Source organism: Eumetopias jubatus, unplaced genomic scaffold (assembly GCF_037043125.1).
Source record: "Eumetopias jubatus isolate StellerSeaLion01/CBP00866 unplaced genomic scaffold, mEumJub1_p1.0 scaffold_5, whole genome shotgun sequence".
NCBI lineage: Eukaryota > Metazoa > Chordata > Mammalia > Carnivora > Otariidae > Eumetopias > Eumetopias jubatus.
The window spans coordinates 148,905,757-148,921,501 of record NW_028274811.1 but is presented as its reverse complement, the minus strand read 5'-3'; the positions used below and the strand labels follow the sequence as shown (position 1 = coordinate 148,921,501).

The window sequence follows — 15,745 nt, the reverse complement described above, 5'->3', positions numbered from 1 at the left end:
GATAGGGGTGGCAGGGTGTGGAGATCTTTAAAGCGGACTCTGCCTATCTTCACAAACACACTTCTCTGGGCTTCCTTTCACATTTGCTGAGATTTTCAAGAATCCAACATCATTTTGAGGCATCCTCGTATCCCCTTCATAGGTAATATTTGACATATGCAACCTTCCAGCTTCTAAGGAATGAATGTAGTTCAAGCCAATTTAAAGAGTAAGTTCAGAGGAAGAATTTTGGCCCCTGATCTTGGCCCCAGTGATTTTCCATCAATCAATAAAATGTTTCCTTAATCGATGTTCTCCAAACCCTTTGACAAATAGTAATGAATAACTCCAGAGACACGCCTATCTCTTTCCATCAAACTCCACTGATATGAATAATGGACACCCCTTTTTTCCTTGCCCCCATTAGTGAACCTATGATATGCACCATGGCTACTAGGGGGATGAGCAAGCACATGGCCAATCCTGGGTAGAATCCCCAACCACAGTGCACTGTGGTTGCCAAGAATCTTCTTTCATTTAGCATCATCATGCATTTGAGATTCACCTACAAGTTTGCATGTATCAGTGATTAATGTTTATAATTGTTGAGAGGTATCCGTGTTGTGATTGTACCAGTTTGCTTATCTATTCACTGGCTGAAGGCCATTTGGGTCATTTCCAGTTTGGGTGATTATGAATGAAGTCACTGTAAACATTCATTTGCCGTGAACCTCAGTTTTTATTTCGCTCAGACTCATACCTGGTTTTTCCAAAGTGACTGCAACTTTTGCATTGCCACTGGCTATGTATGAGCAATCCAGTTTCTCTACATCCTTGCTTAGTATTTCCAATTAACAATTTGTTTGTGTTGTTGTTTAAGGTTTAACTCTTCTAATAAGCGTGTAGTGTTACCTCACTTGGCTTTAATTTGCTTTTTCTTACTGACAAATGATGATGAAACATCTTTTCATATGCTTATTTTCCCTCCATATATTTTCTTGTCAAGTATCTGTATAAATCCTTCTCCCATTCTCATTATTTATTTATTTATTTTTAAGATGTTATTTATTTATTTATTTATTTATTTATTTATTTATTTATTTATTTGACACAGAGAGAGAGAGAGACAGTAAGAGAAGGCACACAAGCAAGGGGAGTGGGACAGGGAGAAAGAGTCTTCCCGCTGAGCAGGGAGGCTGATGTGGGGCTTGATCCCAGGACCCTGGGATCATGACCTGAGCTGAAGGCAGACGCTTAACAACTGAGCCACCCAGGTGCCCCCTTCTCCCATTTTTAGTAAGGTTGTTCATTGATATTGAATTTTGAGAGCTCTTTATATCTTTTAAACACAAGTTCATTATCAATTATGCTCTTTGTAAGGTCATGATCCCAGGGTCCTGGGATAAAGCACCATGTTGGGCTCCCTGCTCAGCAAGGAGTGTGCAACCTGCTTCTCCCTCTCCCTCTGCTGCTTCCCCTGCTTGTTCTTGGGTGCTCTCTCTCTCTGTCAAATAAAAAAAAAAAGAAAGAAAGAAAGCTTTGTCTAAATCAAGGTCACAGGAATTTTTCTGTGTTTCCTAGTAGAAATACGATAGTTTTAGGCTTAGGTTGTGAGTTAGTGTTTGTAAATGGTGTAAGGTCTCGGGCAGCTTATTTATTTATTTATTTATTTATTTATTTATTTATTTATTTATTTGCACACAGATGTCCAATGGTTCCAACACTACTTGTTGAAAAGATTAGTCTTTCCCTTATTAAGTTACCTTTGCTGTTTTGTTGGAAATAATTTGATTATTTACATGTGAGTCTGTCTGTGTGCTCCTTATTCTGTTCAATCGATCTATGTGTCTATCCTTTTCATCAACATCAGATTATTCTAATTATTAGAGCTTTATAAAAAGTCTTGAATTCTGGTCATTACTGAGTCCTTAAACTTGGTTCTTCTTTTTTTAAAAAAATTGTTTTGATTATTCTATTTTCTTTGCCTTTTCATGTAAATTTTACAATCAGCTTAACAATTTCAACAAAAATTTCTGCTGGGATTTTGATTGGGATTGCATTGCATCTATAGATCAACTTTGGGGAAAATTGTCAATATTGAATCTTCTAATTAATGAGTACTATGGACCTCTCTACTTATTCATTTTTTTCCCCATATTTTTCCTCAGTGTTTTGTGGTTTTCAGCATAGAAATCTTGCATATCTTCTGTTATATTTAAAATTAAGTATTTTATTTCTTTGCTGCTCTCATAAATAATTATTATGTTATTTGACTTCATCATTTTCTGTTATCACCATTGTTTCTTGATTTTTTTTCTTTTGTTTTTTTCTACTTTACTTTTTTGTTTCTTTCCGTGCCTCCCTCTCTCTCTCTCACACCTTCATTAGAATCATGTGTGCATATTATTTCATAAGGTTTTTCCCTATAACATTTATTTTTAATGTCTGCATCCTTTGAAAACTTGCAACTGTTTTCTTATGCAGAACATTTAAGTTTTAACTATTAGTAAAACCAGTGAACGTCTTTGTGCGTACGACTTTTCGAAGAGGGAATATCTTTTTTTAAAAGTCTTTGTTCCTTATTGAAAAACTTTTGATAGGAAACAAATTAAAGGGAAAGCTCATGATTATTCTACTCAATCATAAACTTTTGGCAATATTAAGAGTTCAAAAATGTTGAGCTATATTAGAAGACAATTAAATTAGTGAAGTCTACTGAAATACAAATGATCTGTAAACATGTAAAGTTGTAAACGACCGGGTGGTGGGCATTAAGGAGGGCACATGTTGGGATCAGCACTGGGTGTTATATGCAACTAATAAATCACTGAATACTACATCAAAAATGAAAGATGTACTCTACAGTGTCTAACCGAACATAATAAAAAAAACATGCACAGTGCTGCTAAGTCCTTCTGTTAACTAGATTAGAGTGACACAGTGTCTTCACAGGAATTTCCCATTTGACTTTTATCCTTGAAGAATAGATGCAGTGCAGTGTTCCTTATGTGGCTACAGTCTACTTAGCTCTCCTCCTTTTGACGAACATAAGTGTGTTTGGTTTGTTGCCATTACAATCATTGCCCCAGCAAGCACCTTTGTGCCTGTTCTTATGCACAAGTGTGAAGCTTTTTCTTCAGTATATTTCTTCATGCCTCATAGTTTGAAACCGTCTAATTTTGTTGGGGGTGTCTTGTAAGCAGCATGTGGCTATTTTTTCAAGCCAATCTGATCATTTCTCAAGTGGATGGTTTCAGTTCCATTACATATTGTGGCAGATGCTATTGCTGCCACTTTCCAAATCACCTCCGCCCTCCCGAGTCCTCCCGAGCTGAGGCATGTCCCTGCAGACTGACATCCTCAGCTCGCATGGCCGTGTCCTCCATCTTTGCTTGAGGTCCTTCTCAGGTGCTGCAGACACTTGCTCTGCCAGAGACAGGCTCAGTGCTGAAATGACAGGAAGCTGAGCCACAGGGAGGCAACTGTGGTCAACGGGGCCGTGCCTCAGTGCCTCCCCCTCGCAATGGTTGATTCTACCTCTAGGTTCTCACCTTTTGAGATGGTCCCCTCTGTGACTGAACCCCAAGCACCCAAAACTCCCACCAGCTCACCAGCACACGTTTAGCAGGTTTCTCACATACCCTTTCTCACATAAGTTTGCTGGAACAAACAGCTCCTAAACAATTCCCCATGTCCCAGTATTTCTAGCGGACTCTGCTTGGGAGGGATCCACACTCAGACCGTTCTGTTATGAATATGATTCCTTTATTTTTGTGTTTTTTGTTTATGTTGCTTTTTATATTTGTCCTTTGTTTCTGTCTTTTGCTGAGTGGATCTAGGATTTTTTTGGTTCATGTTTTGCTTCTGGTCTGGGAATTACAGATTACTTTTCTATTTCTTCAATGGTTGCTTTAACTTTATTTTTTCTTTAAATTTTTTATTTTTATGTTAATCACCATACATTACAGCATTAGTTTTTGATGTAGTGTTCCATGATTCATTGTTTGTGCATAACACTCAGTGCCCCACACAGAACGTGCCCTCTTTAATACCCATCACCAGGCTAACCCATCCCCTCACCCCCCTCCCCTCTAGAACCCTCAGTTTGTTTTCAGAGTCCATTGCCTCTCATGGTTCATCTCCCCCTCCGATTTACTCCCCTTCATTCTTCCCCTCCTGCTATCTTCTTCTTCTTCTTCTTCTTTTTTTTTTTTTTAACATATATTGCATTATTTGTTTCGGAGGTACAGATCTGTGATTCAACAGTCTTGCACAATTCACAGTGCTCACCATAGCACATACCCTCCCCAATGTCTATCACCCAGCCGCCCCATCCCTCCCACCCCCCTGCACTCCAGCAACCCTCAGTTTGTTTCCTGAGATTAAGAATTCCTCATATCAGTGAGGTCATATGACACATGTCTTTCTCTGATTGACTTATTTCACTCAGCATAACACCCTCCAGTTCCATCCACGTCGTTGCAAGTGGCAAGATCTCATTCCTTTTGGTGGCTGCATACTATTCCATTGTGTATATAATACCACATCTTCTTTATCCATTCATCTGTAGATGGACATCTTGGCTCTTTCCACAGTTTGGCTATTGTGGACATTGCTGCTATAAACATCGGGGTGCACGTACCCCTTCGGATCCCTACATTTGTATCTTTGTGGTAAATACCCAGTAGTGCAATTGCTGGATCATATGGTAGCTCTATTTTCAACTGTTTGAGGAACCTCCATACTGTTTTCCAGAGTGGTTGCACCAGCTTGCATTCCCACCAACAGTGTAGGAGGGTTCCCCTTTCTCTGCATCCCTGCCAACATCTGTCATTTCCTGACTTGTTAATTTTAGCCATTCTGACTGGTGTGAGGTGGTATCTCATGGAGGTTTTGATTTGGATTTCCCTGATGCTGAGCAATGTTGAGCACTTTTTCATGTGTCTGTGGGCCATTTGGATGTCTTCTTTGGAAAAATGTCTGTTCATGTCTTCTGCCCATTTCTTGATTGGATTATTTGTTCTTTGGGTGTTGAGTTTGATAAGTTCTTTATAGATTTTGGATACTAGCCCTTTATCTGATATGTCATTTGCAAATATTTTCTCCCATTCTGTCGGTTGTCGTTTGGTTTTGTGGGCTGTTTCTTTTGCTGTGCAAAAGCTTTTTATCTTGATGAAATCCCAATAGTTCATTTTTGCCCTGGCTTCCCTTGCCTTTGGCGATGTTTCTAGGAAGAAGTTGCTGTGGCTAAGGTCGAAAAGGTTGCTACCTGTGTTCTCCTTTAGGATTTGGATGGACTCCTGTCTCACGTTTAGGTCTTTCAACCATTTGGAGTCTATTTTTGTGTGTGGTGTAAGGAAATGGTCCAGTTTCATTCTTCTGCATGTGGCTGTCCAATTTTCCCAACACCATTTGTTGACGAGACTGTCTTTTTTCCATTGGACATTCTTTTCCTGCTTTGTCAAAGATTAGTTGACCATAGCATTGAGGGTCCATTTCTGGGCTCTCTATTCTGTTCCATTGATCTTTGTGTCTGTTTTTGTGCCAGTACCATACTGTCTTGATAATGACAGCTTTGTAATAGAGCTGGAAGTCCGGAATTGTGATGCCACCAGCTTTGCTTTTCTTTTTCAAGATTCTTCTGCCTATTTGGGGTCTCTTCTGGTTCCATACAAATTTTAGGATTATTTGTTCCATTTCTTTGAGAAAAGTGGATGGTTTTTGAAGGGGACTGCATTGAATGGGTAGATTGCTCTAGGTAGCATTGATACCTTCACAATATTTGTTCTTCCAATCCATGAGCATGGAACGTTTTTTCATTTCTTTGTGTCTTCCTCAATTTTTTTCATGAGCATTTTATAGTTTTCTGAGTACAGATCCTTCGCCTCTTTGGTTAGATTTATTCCTAGGTATCTTATGGTTTTGGGTGCAATTGTAAATGGGATCGACTCCTTGATTTGTCTCTCTTCTGTCTTGTTGTTGGTGTATAGGAATGCCACTGATTTCTGTGCATTGTTTTATATCCTGCCACTTTACTGAATTCCTGTATGAGTTCTAGAAGTTTTGGGGTGGAGTCTTTTGGGTTTTCCACATACAGTATCATATCATCTGCAAAGAGTGAGAGTTTGACTTCCTCTTTGCCGATTTGGATGCCTTTGAATTCTTTTTGTTGTCTGATTGCTGTGGCTAGGACTTCTAATACTATGTTGAATAGCACTGGTGAGAGTGGACATCCCTGCTGCGTTCCTGAGCTTAGGGGAAAGGCTCTCAGCTTTTCCCCATTGAGAATGCTATTCGCTGTAGGTTTTTCATAGATGGCTTTTATGATATTGAGGTATGTACCCTGTATCCCTATACTCTGAAGAGTTTTGATCAAGAAAGGAGGCTGGACTTTGTCAAATGCTTTTTCTGCATCTATTGAGAGGATTATGTGATTCTTGTTCTTTCTTTTCTTAATATATTGTATCACATTGATTGATTTGCGGATGTTGAACCAACCTTGCAGCCCAGGGAGAAATCCCACTTGGTCATGGTGAATAATCCTTTTAATGTACTGTTGCATCCTATTGGCTAATATTTTGGTGAGAATTTTTGCATCCATGTTCATCGAGGATATTGGTCTGTAATTCTCCTTTTTGTTGGGGTCTTTGTCTGGTTTGGGGATCAAGGTAATGGTGGCCTCATAAAATGAGTTTGGAAGTTTTCCTTTCATTTCTACTTTTTGGAACAGTTTCAGGAGAATAGGTATTAATTCTTCTTTAAATGTTTGGTAGAATTCCCCTGGGAAGCCCTCTGGCCGTGGGCTTTTGTTTGTTGGGAGATTTTTGATGACTGCTTCAATTTCCTTAGGGGTTATAGGTCTGTTCAGGTTTTCTATTTCTTCCTGGTTCAATTTTGGTAGTTGATACATCTCTAGGAATGCACCCATTTCTTCCAGGTTATCTAATTTGTGGGCATAGAGTCGCTCATAATATGTTCTTATAATTGTTTGTATTTCTTTGGTGTTGGTTGTGGTCTCTCCTCTTTCATTCATAATTTTGTTGATTTGGGTCATTTCTCTTTTCTTTTTGGTAAGTCTGGACAGGGGTTTATCAACCTTGTTAATTCTTTCAAAGAACCAGCTCCTAGTTTCGTTGATCTATTCTACTATTCTTTTGGTTTCTATTTCATTAACTTCTGCTTTGATCTTTATTATTTCTCTTCTGCTGCTGGGTTTAGGCTTTATTTGCTGTTTTTTCTCTAGCTCCTTTAGGTGTAGGGTTAGGTTGTGTATTTGAGACCTTTCTTGTTTCTTGAGAAAGGCTTGTATTGCTATATACTTTCCTCTCAGGACTGCCTTTGCTGTATCTCAAAGATTTTGAACAGTTGTGTTTTCATTTTCATTGGTTTCCATGAATTTTTTAAATTCTTCTTTAATTTCCTGGTTGACCCATTCATTCTTTAGTAGGATGCTCTTTAGCCTCCATGTATTTGAGTTCTTTCCGACTTTCCTCTTGTGGTTGAGTTCTAGTTTCAAAGCATTGTGGTCTGAAAATATGCAGGGAATAATCCCAATCTTTTGGTACCAGTTGAGACCTGATTTGTGACCTAGAATGTGATCTATTCTGGAGAATGTTCCATGGGCACTAGAGAAGAATGTGTATTCGATTGCTTTGGGATAGAATGTTCTGAATATGTCTGTGAAGTTCATTTGATCCAGTGTGTCATTTAAAGTTTTATTTCCTTGTTGATCTTTTGCTTAGATGATCTGTCCATTTCAGTCAGGGGGGTGTTAAACCCCCCCACTATTATTGTATTGTTGTCAATGTGTTTCTTTGCTTTTGTTATTAATTGCCTTATATAAGTGGCTGCTCCCATGTTAGGGGCATAGATATTTACAATTGTTAGATTTTCTTGTTGGATAGAGCCTTTATTAGGATATAGTGTCCTTCCTCATCTCTTATTACAGTCTTTGTTTTAAAATCTAATTTGTCTGATATAAGGATTGCCACCCCAGCTTTCTTTTGGTCTCCATTAGCATGGTAAATGTTTTTCCACCCCCTTTCAATCTGGGGGTGTCTTTGGGTCTAAAATGAGTCCCTTGCAGACAGCATATCGATGGGTCTTGTTTTTTAATCCAATCTGATAGCCTGTGTCTTTTGATTGGGACATTTAGCCCATTTACATTCAGGGTAACTACTGACAGGTATGAATTTAGTGCCATTGTATTGCCTGTAAGGTGACTGTGACTGTATATTGTCTGTGTTCCTTTCTGATCTATGCCGCTTTAAGCTCTCTCTTTGCTTAGAGGACCCCTTTCAATATTTCTTGGAGGGCTGGTTTCGTGTTTGCAAATTCCTTTAGTTTTTGCTTGTCCTGGAAGCTTTTTATCTCTCCTTCTATTTTCAATGACAGCCTAGCTGGTTATAGTATTCTTGGCTGCATATTTTTCTCGTTTAGTGCTCTGAAGATATCATGCCAGTCCTTTCTGGCCTGCCAGGTCTCTGTGGATAGGTCTGTTGCCAATGTATTGTTTCTACCATTGTAGGTTACATATCTCTTCTCCCGAGCTGCTTTCAGGATTTTCTCTTTGTCTCTGAGACTCGTAAGTTTTCCTATTAGATGTCGGGGTGTTGACCTATTTTTATTAAATTTAAGAGGGGTTCTCTGTGCCTCCTGGATTTTGATGCCTGTTTCCTTCCCCACATTAGGGAAGTTCTCTGCTATAATTTGGTCCAATATACCTTCTGCCCCGCTCTCTCTTTCTTCTTCTTCTGGGATCCCAATTATTCTAATGTTGTTTCGTCTTATCGTATCGCTTATCTCTCGAATTCTGCCCTCGTGATCCAGTAGTTGTTTATCTCTCTCTTTCTCAGCTTCTTTATTTTCCATCATTTGGTCTTCTATATCACTAATTCTCTCTTCTGCCTCATTTATCCTAGCAGTTGGTGCCCCCATTGTTATTGCACCTCATTAATAGCCTTTTTGATTTCAACTTGTTTAGATTTTAGTTCTTTTATTTCTCCAGGAAGGGTTTCTCTAATAACTTCCATGCTTTTTTCAAGCCCAGCTAGTATCTTCAAAATCATGATTCTGAACTCTAGGTCCGACATCATACCAATGTCCGTATTGAGTAGGTCCCTGGCCGACTGTACTTACTACCTCTTGTTCTTTTTGTTGAGGTGATTTTTTTCGTCTTGTCATTTTGTCCAGAGGAGAATAGATGAATGAGAGAACAAAATGCTAACAGGTTAACAACGTCCCCAGAAAATATACTCTAAACAAATCAGAAAAGACCTGAAACCAGGGGAAAAGAAAGGGAAAGAAAGAAAAAAGAAAGAGAAAAAAAAAAAGAAAAAAAGAAAGAGAAAAACAAACAAAAATAGAACAAAACAAAACAAAAAAACAGAATATGATCAAATATGATGAGGATAGTGCATAGATCAGTGCCACACACTAGATTTTGGGTGTATTTTGGTCTGTTAGAAGAAAGTGCCTCCTGAAATTTTAAAGAAAGAAAGATTTATATATGTACAAAATAAGGGTTGATACAATGAAGGGATGGAAGATGACTGTAAAGATGAAAATTATAAAAGATTTTATAAAAGGAATTGATAAGATAAGAAGTTGTTTGAAAAAAGAAAGAAGAAGATTTAAAACAAAAGGGAGAGAATGATCAGGCAGGAGACTAGAACAAAGCCATACACTAGTTTTTTAGGGTATATTTTGATCCGTTAGAAGAAACTGTATCTCAAAATTTTAAAGATATATATATATATGCCAAAATATAGGTAACTACTATGAAGGGATAGAATATGACTCTAAAAATGAAAAAAAAAGTTTTTTTAAAAAAGGGATTGACAAGATGTTGGTTGAAAAAGGGAAAAAGAAAGATTAAAAAAAACAGTTAAAAATAAAAAAAAATTAACTTTGAAAGAGTAATGAATCATGGTAAAAAAGCCATGATTTTATGTGCAGTATTCCCCTAGCGCTGGAGTTCTCCCGTTCTCCTTGATCGGTAAACTTGGTCTTGGCTTGCGGGCTGTTCGTGCTGATCTTTTGGGGGAGGGGCCTGTTGCCGTGGTTCCCAAATGTCTTTGCCGGAGGCGGAATTGCCCCGCCCTTGTCCACTGGGGCTAAGCAAGCTGCTCGGGTTTGCTCTCAGGAGCTTTTGTTCCCTGCAAGCTCTCGGTACAGCTTCGGAGGATGAGAGTAAAGATGGTGGCCTCCCAATCTCCACCCGGAGGAGCCGAGAACTCGGGGCCCCGCTCCTCAGTGCGCCCCCAGAGAAAAGCAGTCACTCCCGTGTCCCCGGTCTCCGGCCGCACTCTGTGCTCACCCGGCCTGTGACCGAGCGTTTCTATCTCTGGCCCCCGACCCCGTGTGGAGTCTCCAAACCCAGCAGATCCCTGCGGTGCGCTCCCGCGCCGCTCCTCCCGGGGGAGGAAGGGGAGTCTCCCCGGCTCTGCCGCTTGTTGGGTCCCTGCTGGAGGAGCAGTGGCCCCGACTGGGCCGCGGATCACAGTCTATGGCCACCCCGAGCTGAGAGCCCGCGCCTCGGCTCCGTCTCTGCAGCCGGCTTCCCCGCTCCGATCCCTGGGAGCTCTGCTGCAGTCAGGCTCCCCCGGTCTTTCTGTGACCCCGAGGGTCCTGAGACCACACTGTCCCACGAGGGTTCCGCCCCCCACTTAGCCACTGGAGCGACGTCCCTCCGCGGAGCCGACTTCTAAAAGGTCCGATTTTGTGCTCCGCGGCTCTAGCACTTGCCAGAAGCGGCCGACGGAGGCCCCCTCCCCCGCCGTCTATCCTCCCGAATATCGCCTCGGATTCACTTCTCCGCACGTCCTACCTTCCAGTAAGTGGTCGCTTCTCTGTTCAGAGAGTTGTTGCTACTCTCCTCTTCGGTCTCCTGTTGAGTTCGTAGGTGTTCAGAATGGTTTGATCCCTATTCTGCTGAGTTCCTGAGACCAGACAAAATCCAGGTCTCCTGCTCCTCCGCCATCTTGCTCCGCCCCCCCCCCCCCCGCTTTAACTTTTTAAGATATGTACACAGATGTACAAATTTCCAACAAAGTCTAAATTTGTTCTTATTTGTTCTGTCCTCCTCAAAAAGAAAAGAATGTTGGCTTGTTTTACCTTTCCTTCCATCACTTTTCTAATTATTTCTCCCCTTATTTTGATTGTTAATGGCATCAATATTTTTTCATTCTGATCTTGTCAATGCTCCATAGTTGATGAGGTTAATCAATGTATTTCATTAATTTCTACACTCACCATGGTTTCTCAAGTACCATACATTCACCCCAGGTTTACTTCTCTGCTTTTTAAAAATGTACTTTAATAGTTTTGGACTATTCTCCAGAAATGATCCACAAGTGGTGGTAAACTCTTACTTTTATGCTCTGAAAATGTCTTTTCTTTCGTGTTAATTTAGAATGATCGTTTTTCATCTGATATTATGCTTTCCCCTGAGTTCTTGGAAGATGTTATTGTCTTCTGGCATCAGTTGTCACTCATGGTCATTGATGAAATATTAACTTTCCAACTAATTGCTGGTTTCTCTATAAGTGATCAGTACTTTCAGTCTGGCAGCTTTGAAGATCCTCTTAAAACCACTTATGTTTTACCTTTATGTCATGATGTGTGTAGAGATCCTCCATGTCTTTTTCATATTTCAAATGTCTTATCTCTGTCTTCTGCATAATAGATACGTTTCAAAAATATTCTTTAATTCATTAATTTTTCAAATTTTTTTGCCCGTGTTTTTTTGTTTTTGTTTTTTTTTAAACTTGGTGTTTTCTAATTCACAAACTATTTTGCTTTAATTTCCAGGGATTTTATTTGACTCTTTTTTTTATGCTATTACTCTCCATTTTGTTTCAGAATCTCTCATTTTTTTTAGTAGATGTTATTTATTACTTTAATCTCTGAGTATCAAACATAACTTTACTTTAAAATCATGTTTCACATTTTGAAATGATTTTTATTTCATCTGGGGTCATTTCATTTCCCAGTGGTTGATTTGTGGTGTGTTATTCTTAGCATTGGTGTTTCTCACTTTAGATTTCCAAGCTCATCTAGTCACTCTCTCTCCTACCTGTCCATTCCTTTCATGCGTCTCCCCTCTTTCCACCTGCCCTAGCTAATCATTTTGTGCATGCCTCTGCCTTGTTTCCCTGGAGCTCAGAGTCCAGAACCAAGTGTTGTCCTGCTGTTTTGGGTGTTCCTGATGCATTTACAAAACAGCCTTGGGTTGCTGAGATTCAGGTCCTACCTGCAAGCCAGGGTCAGCTTCCTTGGGCCTTTCTAGATAAACAGCTCACATTTTCCACTACATTTCTTCCTGTTGTCTTTCCCTTGTAGAAAGAGGAGTCTGGTCCAACTCAGTTCAGATTGAGAGCTTGGCTTTGATCCCTAACTACCTAACAGAGGCACCCTCCCAGACACTTCCATCTTCCCTCAGAGGTGGAGAACAGCAGGTGCAGGTCAGCCTCAATTTCCCCTTTCTGTTTCTTTTCCTTTTCTCGTGACAAAGATGTTTGTCCTACTTCTCTACTCAGTTATGTTCTCCTAACCCTCTCAGTTGCATGTTCTCAGTTAGTCCTGTATGTTTGGTGGTGATGTTTGTGGAGTGAAGGAAGATTTGACATATACCACACCACCTGGGCCAGAAGCGCAATTTTCCCTTCACCCAGAGTTCAAATGTAAACTGAAGATCTATTCTAATGGGCACACATTTCAAGTGAGATAAATAAAAATTAGCGAAAGAATATAACATCAAAGTATAATGTTTTAGAATGCTGTTTTCAAGACAGCTGATTTTTCCATGGTCAATAACAGCATGAGGGGAAGTCTACAGGGACTAATGAGGGTGCAGTATTCTTAGAAATTCATGGTCTGGCTTACTTGCCAAGGCACCAAATGGCTTCAGGGGAATTTACACTCTGATTAGTGTAGAACTTTAAAAGATAAATCTGTAATGGCTGCAGAGAAGCAACAAAATTAATGGCTGGCCATCTGGTTTGGTTTTATTAACCTATTTGTCCCAACTGTGCTTGTTGGCTTCTGTAGACAGGGCAGATGAAGATGAACTAGCTACAAGAAATTTTTAAAGCACTTCTGAGATTTTTCTCCCTCTTTTCTTGAAAGAATTTATGTAAGACTATAGTTTCGTGTAGGTGTTTAACCACTTAACAGACATCGAGTGCATCTATCACGTAGCAGGTCCTGCAGAACACCAAGCAGGAAACATGAGAGAGGCACACAGCCCTTGCATTCAAGGGCCTCTCTGAGACAGCTCTCCTTTGGGTGCTGGTCATGCTTCATGATAGCCTGTTTTATTTCAGATTCTTAACCATGTGTTGGGAATTTTGTAAGAGTGAAACAAAAACCTTTTCCAGGCCACTAGAAGGTTTTCTTTTTTCTTTCTTCCTTCCCTTTTCCCCTCCTTCTTTTCTATATTTTCCTTCTCTTTTCTTTTTCTTTTCCTCTGCTTTCCCTTTTCCTCCTTCCTTTCCTTTCCCTGCCCCCTCCCTCCCTTCCTTCATAAGATACCAGTTGCACTCTCTTTTATGGCTCCTTTGGTGAAAGAATTTAGGAAGGGGCTGCCTATCCAAATGCAGGGTCCCAAACACAGGTCTGAAGCACCAAAAGGGAGGCACCATGGCATCTCTCACCCTGCACGCTGACCTATTTGGCTGGCAAGATGCTCTTGAGGAAAAGGGGACCAACTAGTTATAGAGATAAGGAGAGAAAGACATGACTGAAGAGGAGGAAGCACACGAGGATAGAAAGGGGACCGTGCCTGTCACTCTTCTCACAAAATTTGAAATTCTTCCCCTAATAAGGCCCTTGAGATCTGATACTTGACCTCAAATGATGTCCATTAACATGCCCATTCCATTCTTGGCTTCAATGGCACACTGGGGAGCCAGCAGTTGGAGAGCAGGATGGATGGAATGGATGGTCAACAAGGATCTGGCAGCATGAAGTGCTATGACAGGCATGGGAACTGCCTATAGACATTAGGGCCATGGGGCCAGGGTGTCCACGGGGCTGAGGTGTGCATGGGGCCAGGGTGTCCACGGGGCTGAGGTGTGCATGGGGCCAGGGTGTCCACGGGGCTGAGGTGTGCATGGGGCCAGGGTGTCCACGGGGCTGAGGTGTGCATGGGGCCAGGGTGTCCACGGGGCTGAGGTGTGCATGGGGCCAGGGTGTCCACGGGGCTGAGGTGTGCATGGGGCCAGGGTGTCCACGGGGCTGAGGTGTGCATGGGGCCAGGGTGTCCACGGGGCTGAGGTGTGCATGGGGCCAGGGTGTCCACGGGGCTGAGGTGTGCATGGGGCCAGGGTGTCCACGGGGCTGAGGTGTGCATGGGGCCAGGGTGTCCATGGGGCTGGGGAACCCATGGAGCCAGGGTGTTGTGGAGAGCCATGGATTTGCATTTGGAAGTGCTAGATTTGAGTCTCCTTTCACTTAACAGATGCTTGATGGTGTGAGTCGCAACGGATTTGAATCTGTTTCTTTGCCTACACAATGGATAGAGCTATTTAACTTATAGCATTGTGTGTAGATTAAACACTTAGGCTAAGTGAAAGATCTCTGCAGAAAATAAAGACAATCAACCATGTAGGTTTGGCTTCGCAGTTGTGACAGTTGACATGCAGGCCCTGCAATTGGGGCAGTCATTTTGAAAAATTCTTCACTTCTTTAGAACTGAGTGGTTTAGCGTCTCCTATTTCATTGTTCTTCCTGCTTTTACTGTTGGACTCGTACTTATTGATGTGGCCTGGGAAAAATATGGTAGCACACTTGGCTTTATCTCTAGGAGACTGGGAGTAAGATTTGGGTTTTTGTTGTTGTTGTTGTTGTTGTTGTTTTGGAGTTCTTCAGCTCACTATCTCTCTTTTTATCCTCCTTCTTTTAACACTTATCTTGAGAAGATTGACAAAAGTGGAAGAAAGGTCAGCATGGACAGAGAGAGGGCCTTTATCCAACAAGGATTTAATTGGTTTCTCCTGTCTGTTAGGGATGTAATGGTGGAGAAGTCATGGATTTCAGGGAAGGCAGGGGGCAGGGAGGGGATAAATGAGGAAAGCAGGGATTTGCAGAAGAGGGTGCCTGGCATGAAGGATGGGGTAGTCAAGTGTTTTCCTTTCTCTACCACCTCCATTGCTGTCCTTGTTTGTTTCTCAAGGGACATGACTTTGTGTAATGGTACCAGTGACCACCATCTGTACCATTCATAGTGTGTGTCCAGCATGTATATGATCCTTTACTCCTCACCATAATTCTACCAGGTAGGTGGCATCTTTATCCTCAACAGGAGATGGAAACATTAATTAACTTGAGTCACGCAGCTAGTGAGGAATGGAGCAAGAACTCACATGCACACCTGTCCCTCCTGCCTGTGTGCCACACAGATGAGTGGCACAGGTGTTTTTTGGGAGGGTCCTGAAGTCAGTGCACTGGGTGCATGGGGTTCTCTTGGGATACTATGACCATGGACAAGGTCGTTGCATCCACACATGCAGACTCTGATAGGCACCCCAGAGGGACTTGACTGCACATGGTACCAGTCCTCCTCTTGGGGACACAAATGAATGTGCCCTTTGTGTATATGTCTTATACTGTTGTTTCTGACAGTCATGCCTTTGTTTACAATGCTGGCTAGGAGGGATTCCAGGTGACGGTCTGCAGTCTTGCCTCCCAGTGACAGTCCATAGTCCTGCCTCTGTATAATGACCACTCCTGTGTGTGTCTGTGCGTGTTATGCTGGGCAGTAGCT

General features: G+C 41.4%; 1 pseudogene; it reads right to left on the bottom strand.

The window, feature by feature from the left end:
- Positions 1 to 281: 281 nt before the first annotated feature.
- On the bottom strand, positions 282 to 3,365 carry LOC148164428 (NADH dehydrogenase [ubiquinone] 1 alpha subcomplex subunit 1 pseudogene; annotated as a pseudogene).
- Positions 3,366 to 15,745: the final 12,380 nt, after the last annotated feature.